This window comes from Canis lupus, chromosome 10 (genome assembly GCF_048164855.1).
Source record: "Canis lupus baileyi chromosome 10, mCanLup2.hap1, whole genome shotgun sequence".
Taxonomy (NCBI): domain Eukaryota; kingdom Metazoa; phylum Chordata; class Mammalia; order Carnivora; family Canidae; genus Canis; species Canis lupus.
The window spans coordinates 34,335,649-34,345,900 of record NC_132847.1 but is presented as its reverse complement, the minus strand read 5'-3'; the positions used below and the strand labels follow the sequence as shown (position 1 = coordinate 34,345,900).

Sequence of the window (10,252 nt, the reverse complement as noted above, 5' to 3'; positions counted from 1 at the left end):
TTTGATTTCTATACTATGTAGCTTATTTCTAATATATCATATGTGTCCTAGAAAAGTTATTCTACTCTCTATATCCTCCAGTCAGCAAGTATAACCTTCAGTGTACAAATAATCCTGGTAATTATGCCCTTGTACTTCTGTGTCTGACTTCAGAATGAACCCCATGAATGGGTTTTACATCAAGATTTAATGGTATTTAAATCAAGATAAGCCTCAGAGTTTACAGATTTGACTCACACTTCAAAAGCAAAAAACAAAACAAAAACAAAAAAATCCAAAAACAAACAAAAAATGGAAAGAGAAAGAAAACAATCTTGTTGTGTTTCTATATTTACATTGGGGTCATAATAGATGTAGAATACTTCTAGTGTTTTCCAATTTAGTTGGTATAAAAAAGTTGGCTAAGTGTAGCTTGTTCACAAATCTACCAAAAAAATCTGCCATAATCTATATATCCAATTTATCAGTGTCTTTTTCAGTGTTTCTGATTTTCATTGCAGTCTGATATATTTCTTTTTTTTAAAAGCAATAATAATAAATAAAATTTTATTTCTTATAGTCAATAAACTCATTAGCTCATGTTCCAAAGGTACTTAATTAAATATCAGGATATTACATCAAATTAATAGTCTAAAATAGATTATAATTATTACTGGATTACTAGGACTTATTAAGATTTTAGAATGTTACTCTAGAATTTAAAATTATTTGGAAACCAGGATGTTACTCTAAACAATTGTGGAGGGTGTGAGTAGTTAAATAGTAATTTTGTTGATGTCCTTTGGAAGCCAGAAATAGATTTTCCTTATTCTCTGCCTTATACAATTGTTTTTCACTTATGAAATATCCCAAATTCATGTGGAAATATCACATTTTGCCAGCCCAACATCTATTATTCCTTGTATAATAGACACATTGGTTTAAGTAAGAAATACACATATTGATTCTTTCCTTAGCAAAAGGAGGGGCATATGACTTGAACCTGGCCTCAGAGTACTTAAGACTTAATGTCTTTCTCTAGTATCTAGAGAAAGTATCTATCTTCTTTTGAGGCTGCTTGTGTTAGGTTGGATTCCCACAGCAGCAGACTCGTGGGCAAGGATTTGAGGGAAAGTAATTTATTTGAGAAGTGATCCAAAGAAGCACTGCTATGGGAAGAGCAGAGAAGGACAAGAAATCAGTTGAGAGTATGCTAATGAGATTACTGTTTTGGGAAACTGGAGTTCAGTCTCATGGGGATTTCTGGATGATAGTGTGGAATATACCTCAAAGCTGAGGGCTGCTCCAGGAGACATTAAATCCTTCACTCTTCTAGCTTCCTCTGTTTCAACAGCCACAGAAAGCTTCTAGGCAAAGAGATTGTGATGTGTGAGATAGGAAACCACTGGCATGTGTGGGACCATGAGGACTGAGGGAATGCAGGCAGGACACCAAGTGCATCTACAACTATGCTAGATTGGAAGGAAGAGACTCTTGGACTGCTGGTGACTATGTGGATCTCTGTGAGTGGTGAACCTGCCTAAGCTTAAAGCCAATGCTGAGAAAAGCAGAGCCAAAGAAAGGGAGAGAAGAAGATATGAAACAAAACAAAACACAACTCTATTCAGGTCGTCTGCCCACTTTTTATTTTTATTTTTTATTTATTTATTTTTTCAAGTCTTAGAAACTTGTATTGGATTACTTTATATAGATTCTTTTACAAAGTCAAGCTCTTCACTTCCTGGCTCCTAGTGGTCTTAGATTTCATGCTGAGGAAGACCGTGGGCTAACAGTAACATCACAAGATGCAACATGAGGAGAGCAAATGCTGAGTGAGTCAGAATTTGTGCCTCCAGTTGGGACACAAAGAGAAAATATGGGTCTGACAGCTCCCCAGAAGGTAACAGAAGAGAAATTATAAATGAGGGATCCATCTGTCACATCATAGAAGGATAACTGCCCATACTTGCAGTCTAGGAAGACTCCAACTTTGTGCATCTGCTCTCCTCTCAAAGAGACCTTTTTCAGAGGGGGAAAGACCCAGAATGTATAATCAGTTCCCATCATTGAAACTATGAGTAAGACTATCTCTGGCAGCAGTGGGTAGGTCATTGTATCCGCTGCCATAGTCTTCAGATATCCCCAACTGCCACTTGGTTGCCTCTTCCACATCCACCTCCCAGTAGTGTCTCCCTGAAGTGAAGCTCTCCACACCCAACACGGTGGCCCCGAAAACAATCCTCCCCAGGCCATCAGGCACGTTCTGCTGGACGTTTCTGAGACGTATACTTCTCAGATCCCCAGATAAGACCAGACAGGGATGAGCTGTTTTAGGATCCAAAGTGACAGCTCTGTGGAGAACCTGGAGCATTCCACTCATTCCTGTCAGTTGGCATAAATTCAGGTCTGTGATTCGAGCAGGCTCCAGACACTGGAGCAGTAGTGACTCGCTCCTGGAGCAACGCTGGGGTGTATTCCCCACACTTCTTCTCTAGCTCTGCAGTGATCCTTTGGAGGCTGCAGATCTGTTCAGAAAGCCTGACTTCACTCTCCTTCAGTTTATTCATGTTCTCTTTCCCCAAATCATTCAGTCTCCGTAGCATTTCCTGGGACTTCGCCTTCAGCTCAGTGGCAAACTCCATCAGCTGATTCTGACTGTCCTCCCTCCTGCTGGGGCTGAATCCGCACCCTTGCCAGCTCTGGACCTTCATCTCTTCTTCAACCATCAACTGGAACCTTATTCAGACTCAATATTCAGACTCATTCATCTCTTTAAAATCCTGCTCTTCTCCCCCCCAATCATCGCCATTCTTTCTTGCTCGTCAGCCAATAGGCGTTTCGCTACTTCAAGTTTCTCCTTCAATGTGTTCAATATCCCCTGGAATAATTTCCTGTAATGGTCAGCAGCCTCCTGTACTCCGTACACCATGTGATTCTCGTGCTCCTCGGAGCAGAAGCCCTGGGCGCAGAGCAGGGTTTGGTCATCATCACAGAACAGAAGCAGTGGTTCCCGGTGCTCCTCACAGTGGGCATCTTCTGGGATTTTCTGCTCCCCTTGGGAGCTGAGCCTTTGGGACATCCCTGCAGGCATTCCTGCTGTGAACACCCACCTGCACTCTGAACCAAAATGAGAGACGCTGATTTGGGGGCAGTCACACCGGCCAACCTCACTGTGCGACCACAGCAGCCAAGCATCAGAGCAGGTCTGCGCTTTCAGGGCTCCCCCTACCAGCAGGTCCTCCACCCCCACGTGCTTTTTTTGTAATCTTGATTATTTCCCTTCAGGAAAAAAGCCAGAATAGTGGTGACTCAAGGGCTTTCATCTGTTCAGATGCTCTCTGGTCCTCTCCTCTCACCATCAGGTAGGAAATCTGTGAAGTTTCAAATTCTATCCCCATAATAAATCTAGGATAGCAGTTAGGAAACTTCAGTGAGCATTAGAATCATTTGGTTTTATTCTCTGCCCATTCTTTAATCAGAAGTTTTGTTGATGTTGAGTTGTATGAATTACATTGTGAGAAGAGCATATCATACAATAAATTTGTTGGATCACTATGTTGTACACCTGAAAATAATGTAACACTATGTGTCAACTATTCTCAAATTTAAAAAAAATATATGAAAAAGATTTAGAGAAAAAATGAAGTTGAAAATTGTTGTGGGTTCTATTTTTCCAAAGAAGACCTACAGATGGTCAACAGACACATGAAAAGATGCTCGACATCACTCATCATCAGGGAAACACAAATCAAAACCACAATGAGATATAACTTTACACCTGTCAGAATGGCTGAAATCAACAGCCCAAGAAGCAGCAAGTGTTAGCAAGGATGTAGGGAGAGGGGAACCCTCCTGCGCAGCTGGAAGGATTGTACACTGGTACAGCCACTCTGGAAAACAGTATGGATTTTCCTCAAAAAGTTAAAAATAGAACTACCCTGTGATCCAGCAATTGCCCTAAGTATTTACCCGAAGAATACAAAAAACTACTAATTCAAAAAGATACATGCCCCTCAAGGTTTATAGCAGCGTTATCTACAATAATCAAATTATGGAAACAGCCCAATGTATATTTTTATTTTATGAATCTTATTTCTCTTGCTAGTTTTTAATTCTATGAATATGTTCAACATTTGCCACTTTATTTGCTGCTTTGGTGAGTGAGGGTCCAAGGGATACTCTGGTAGGCCATCTAGATAGGCAGAAAGTGGAAGGAAATACTGCAGTTGTCACTCTAAGAATGTGGAAATGCATGGCCAGAGGTCCTTGAAGATATTGAATGTAAAATAACATTTTTAGAAAAAAAGTAATTTTAATGTTACTAATATTTTGTAATTGCTGTAATATTTATACTAGACTTGTCTTTACTCTACATCCTTTTAATTATTCGACCATAATCCTATTCGAAGAAAAAGTTGAGCCATTAAAAAGTTTTCTCTCTAAGGAAGGAAACTATTCCTTACAAGATGCCTGTCAATTAAATATGTCTGCTTCACCTGAGTATTTAACACCCCACTCCATTTTTGTATAGTATTAATAGCCTGGGAGTAACATGATACATGATGCTTCCACTTTAATCTAAATTTCCATAACACATTCTTGAACTTTACCTTCTGGTAAAATAGAACCCTTGATCAGAGGTACCAAAGACTTTGTTAACCCATGATTTTTATTTTAGTTGTTCAATGGAATGATGATAATTATAAAGCAAAATGCCGAGTGAACACCAATCACTAAGATAGAAAAATGCCCTAAATAATTTGCTACTAGATATTGTGGAAACCCTCTATTTCTTTTGGAAAATGTTTTATTATTCTTAAGATATAAGAATAATAGTGTGTGTGTATTACACAGTGTGTGTGTATTACCTGAACTGGAGTCACTGGTATCCATGTAAAATGTCTTTTATGTTTAGTTGTTTTTAATAATATTGGATCCACATATATTCTCTATCACATTCCCTATCTCTCCTTCTTTCATAACATACTGCTTAAGAGCCAATAAATGTGATTCAGATCTTTTGATCAAAAGCCTGTGTTCACTCTCACATCCCCAGGTATTTAAGTCAGGCATTGGTTCACCATTATTTAGCACTGGCTGCTGAATCCAAGATCTTGTTCTCAATGAGTCAGATTTAACATGAGGACTCTTAACTTTTCTCTCGATCTATATCAGTTAATTTCCTACATTTTGAGTTCTGGGAGAAAAACCAATCTACCTCAGCCTGCTTCTACATAGGATCAGAGGCTTATTGAACCAAGAATTATACAGTACAATGTAATACAAGTAACCATTAAGGCTAGATTGAACTTCAGTCTGATGAATCCTTATGAAATCCTACCTGAAAGACTATTTCCAAGACGACAGCAGATTTCCAATTTGCACTCTAGACTTCTGTTATCAAATGTTATGCTTATGCTTATGCTATAGAAATGGCGAGTCTGATCTTTTTTCCCATTTTGGAAGGTTTCCTGGCCAATTGGACTAAAAGGAGGATCTGATATAGAAAGAACAAGTTTGCCTTAATAATGAGTGGATTTCTGTTAGATGAAATTGTCACAGAACAAACTCTTCACCACCTGTATAATTTTAATCCAATTTTGGAAAAAAAACTTTTAATAATTACTAATGATTATAGTGATCTTCGGTAAGAAGAAGAAAAAAAATGATCTTAGAAACTGGCAGCTAAAAGCTTTCAGTTAAGCTGTCATGTTTCCAACTAAACATATAAACATTTGAAGACTACAAACAAAACTCCAGAAAGATCACTCTGCAACCATGGCAGAACAAGACAGAGACAAGTACACTAAAACAACTCAAACAAAAAACACTAACAACTAGTCATTCTCTTCCACTGGCTGACTTCACTGATGATCCTTCCTGTGCCCTTGACAAATCTATTCCAACTTTGATTTTCAGGTCTCTTCAATAAAAAATTATTGAGATTACCCAACAACCAAACAACTCACTTGTTGATGTCACCCACCCCAAAATTGACATCTACTTCCCTAAATTCTCTGTGAAATCACCCAGAAAAAGCACAAAGACTGTAAAATATCCCTTCACACTTCCTTGCACTGAAACTGCCATCATTCCTCTGGTCCATGCTCTCATTTATTGCCGAAAGCTAAATAAACAGAAATCTATGTGATCACAAACATGTCTCTAGTCTCTCTGGCTTGTTGACTTCAACACTGGAAATAGAGCAAAAATGGACCATCTAAACCATCTACATAAAGTATACAGTTCAGAGCGTAGACTGAAGTTATAGGCCAAGGTTGTAATTTGATTCCAAGTTGTTCATTAAAAATGGAGTTGGGATAGTAGGAGGTGCTTCAACAGTGTTGATTTAAGTTTCTATGCAGCAAGAGAAATCAGTGGAAATCCTTCCAGTTTTCTCTAATTAACACCAATAATGGTGTCAATTTTGCTATAATGAAAATATTTTCTCACTTTTGCTACGAATCTGAGCGTTGATTTTTTTTTTTTTTTAATCAGCGTGAAAACATGAAACCACTAGAGCAGCAAGAATGGTAAAGGCTGCTGTTTTTAACTTCCCCCTTCCCTGAATGCCACACCCTATTAATTTAGTTTCATTTTAATCATGTCAGGCAATTCAAGTCAGCAAATGCATATCAAGTGACTCCTGTGTCAGGTGCTATACTAGGAGCTGAAGGGTATTCATGATGAGCAAATACCACTTCATGGCTTCAGAGCTTACAGGTTAATGCGAGGTAAGAGAGGAACTAAATTAAACATGGTTGATTTTGCACATAGATTCAGTGAAATTTTAAACCCTGAGCTAGTTTGGTTTTCACAGAGCATATAAGAACTGGCACTTGGCAAAATAATTTTATAATTGTAGCTTTCACATTTTTTGCTTAAATGTCATTTTTGTGAAATGAATAACACAATTACACATAATGAAAGGAAATAATTATTAAACGTTGTCAGGTGCTTTATATTTTATATGCCAAGAGCCTAGATTGTTTCTAAAGAGAATAAAGAGAGAAAATCAGTGTTTTGACCATTATCCACAATTCAGGGGTATAATTATAGAAGATTGTAGGGTATTTTATTCTAAGATTCGCCTGAGGACTCTGTTGGCAAAACTGTATTTGAATGTTTTTCCTTCAGCATTAAAACATGACGCTAAAGAAAAAAAAATTTAAAAAGAGTTTGTAGGCTTGGTTTCTTTAGAAAGAAGTCAAAAAATATATTAGCCCTCTCAGTATATTAAGCTTGCATACTAGGAACCCCTGAATGTTAAATCCTCCACAGCAATCTCAGGCTGACATATGCTAAATACAAACTCCTGGGGAGGAGATTTGTCTGGTTCATTCATGGGAAGAAGCAGCACACATTCCAAGATGGAGAATTGTAAAGTGGGTCATACTCACAGGTTAATTTCTGTAAAATGAGTAAACAAAATATACAGTGGATGCATATTGTTCATGTTGTAGAAATACATTTTAACTTTGTCCCTTGCCAAGTCCTTTAGAAAATGGACATTGTAGTTCCAAACTACTACACTACAGGTGAGATTTTCTTCTAATCACCTTTTAATAGAATTGGGATTATCATCTAATACAGCTAGGCATAAATACTTACCAATCTTTGTCAAATGTTTAGTAGGAAACCTGGATCATTACAAACATATCTCTCACAAAAAAAAGTAATTTTCATTTTCTTCCCAAATGACAGTACATTATTAGACTCCATCTCTAAAATGCCTACAAGCAAATTTAATTAGTCAGTTAAATGAAACTGTCAGAAATTTAAGAAACATTTTTGTAGTAAATTATAGCCCTAGGTATTTCTTAATTTGCTTTGTGTAACTTCAACTAGAAAGTGTGTTTATAATACTCTATTTGTTCAGCATGGATGAAGGTCACTTCACATTTACTTTCATCTTCAGATCGCCTGGCCATTTCACAGCTGTTTGAATTTTAATAAGAGGGAATCAGTTTGAAGGATTCAGAGAAAGGAAAAAAGAAAAATAATAATAACATTTGGCATTTATGAGGTTTATAATAATTCTGCTCTTGGATACTATGGAACAAGACTGATGTTTTTGTTTCAAGTCATAAGTTATGGAAATTAATTCTACAGACAAAATTAATAGGTGTAAAATTATGGTAATTACAGTCATGGTAACCAGATATCTTTATGCATTAAAAGCCAGGTCCTGTACTGTGGGTCAAGAATGGTATCACAAAAACGTAGCTCATGATTAAATAAACCTTTTTATGTAGTATATTTAAATGTTGTACTAAAATTGTTCAGAATGCCCCTCTATTAAAGAATGATACTCTCCCTCCAACCAAATAAAAGCCAGAAATAAAATAAATGAAAAGCTAGGAGTCTAGCAAGCAATCATACATGTGATTATAAAGACTAATTCATCTACATGGCTTTCATCACTTCTAATAATTTTTTTGTTTCTTTTTCTTTTTAATACAATTAGAAACCTGAGTATCTTCCATCCTTCCCTTTGAAGTTTTAAAATAACAAATATAGAATTCCCTTGAATATTCTCAGTGAGGTACTTTGCATTGACATCAGATATCCTTATGCCTTTTCTCATCCTTTTTAAAGTAAAATCCTTAATTTAAAAATTTGAGATTGAAGAAGAAACTGTGAGAAAACAATATATGTACAAAAGTGCAGCAATGAAAATTAATTATGCCCATAGAGAAAACAGTAGTTGACATAGAACTAAGCACATGAACATCTGAGTTTCAATAGAAATAACGTATGTTTTAGCAGATATGTAACATAAGACATTAGAGTAAAATATAAAATATGATTTTTTCCATTTTCATTTGAACAGGCTGAAATTAAAACTACACATCCCTGACAGAATGGTGAGATCCTTATTTTCTTTCTTTCTTTCTTTCTTTCTTTCTTTCTTTCTTTCTTTCTTTCTTCTTTCCTTCCTTCCTTCCTTCCTTTCTTCTTCTTCTTCTTCTTCTTCTTCTTCTTCTTCTTCTTCTTCTTCTTCTTCTTCTTCTTCTTCTTGTCTTTCTTTCTTTCTTTCTTTCTTTTTCTTTCTTTCTTTCTTTCTTTCTTTCTTTCTTTCTTTCTTTCTTCTTTCTCTTTCTTTCTTTCTTTCTTTCTTTCTTTCTTTCTTTCTTTCTTTCTTCTTTCTTTCTTTCTTTCTTTCTTTCTTTCTTTCTTTCTTCTTTCTTTTCTTCTTTCTTTTTCTTTCTAAAAAGTTTATGGAGTTTAATAGCAAGCTGTAGTTTCCTACTTTGTGAATGACCTTTCAACCTAGCAGAAAGATGTCAGTTAGAGCATCCCCCCTCTCATTTCTTGTGTTACTCAAACAAAGTGACCCTGACCACTTAAAACTCATTAACAGAAATTCTAGGAAGAAAAAGAAAGAGAAAAAGGAAGAAAAAGAAAGAGAAAAAGAATATCTCTGGATTTCACCTTTAAGACCTGGGTCCAAGAGAAATTAGAAAAAGTAGTCACCCTTGAAAGGCTGTTATTACTACCACTGATAATCTTAGGGATTAATGAACAGGAATTCTGGAATTTGGGAAACAAAGTAGTAAAAGGTAGACCTTACTGTTTGTGCTCTGGACTTTGAGGGATCCAGTTTTGCTTGAGTATAATCTAGAGTCAGAGCAGACCTGTCATCTGTTGAAATGCCAGAAACTAGGCAGAGAAACATCTCTGTAGAAACCATATTCTGGCCATGAAGATAACATTAATAATAATTATTAATGTTATTCTTTATTAAACACACCTGCTAAGTGCTATCAAGTATATTGCATATATAAATTAAGTCTCATATCACTATGTGGTAGACACTATTATTATTCCTATTTTACTGATGGGGAAACTGAGGCATAGGTAAGTTAAAATATTATTAGAAATATTTTAATGATAATAATAAGTTACAGGGCTGAGATACACACTCAGGCATTCTTGATTCACTTTTCTTTTTAAATCCCTATCTTAATTTCCTCATTTTGAAAAACAGATTATCTAATCATATGTTCCTCTTTGTAGCAGATGTATTTCTTTGTTTGCTTTGTTTTGCTTTTGATTCCCTAAGATTTCTAAATTTTTATTTGAATGGCTCATTCTTTCTTAAAACAAACAAACACCACAATTCTACATTTAATTTTGGCAAAGTATAATAAATAAAAAAGAGCATCATATGAAAACTGGTCTGATGTTAGGCAAATTTAAATCATGAGAGTTCATTAAAGTGAAAAATCATGGCAATATACCTGTGATTAACACATTACTAATGCATTAG

General features: G+C 35.9%; 1 pseudogene; it reads right to left on the bottom strand.

Moving 5' to 3' along the window:
- Positions 1 to 1,721: 1,721 nt before the first annotated feature.
- LOC140640910 (probable E3 ubiquitin-protein ligase TRIML2) lies at positions 1,722 to 3,058 on the bottom strand (annotated as a pseudogene).
- Positions 3,059 to 10,252: the final 7,194 nt, after the last annotated feature.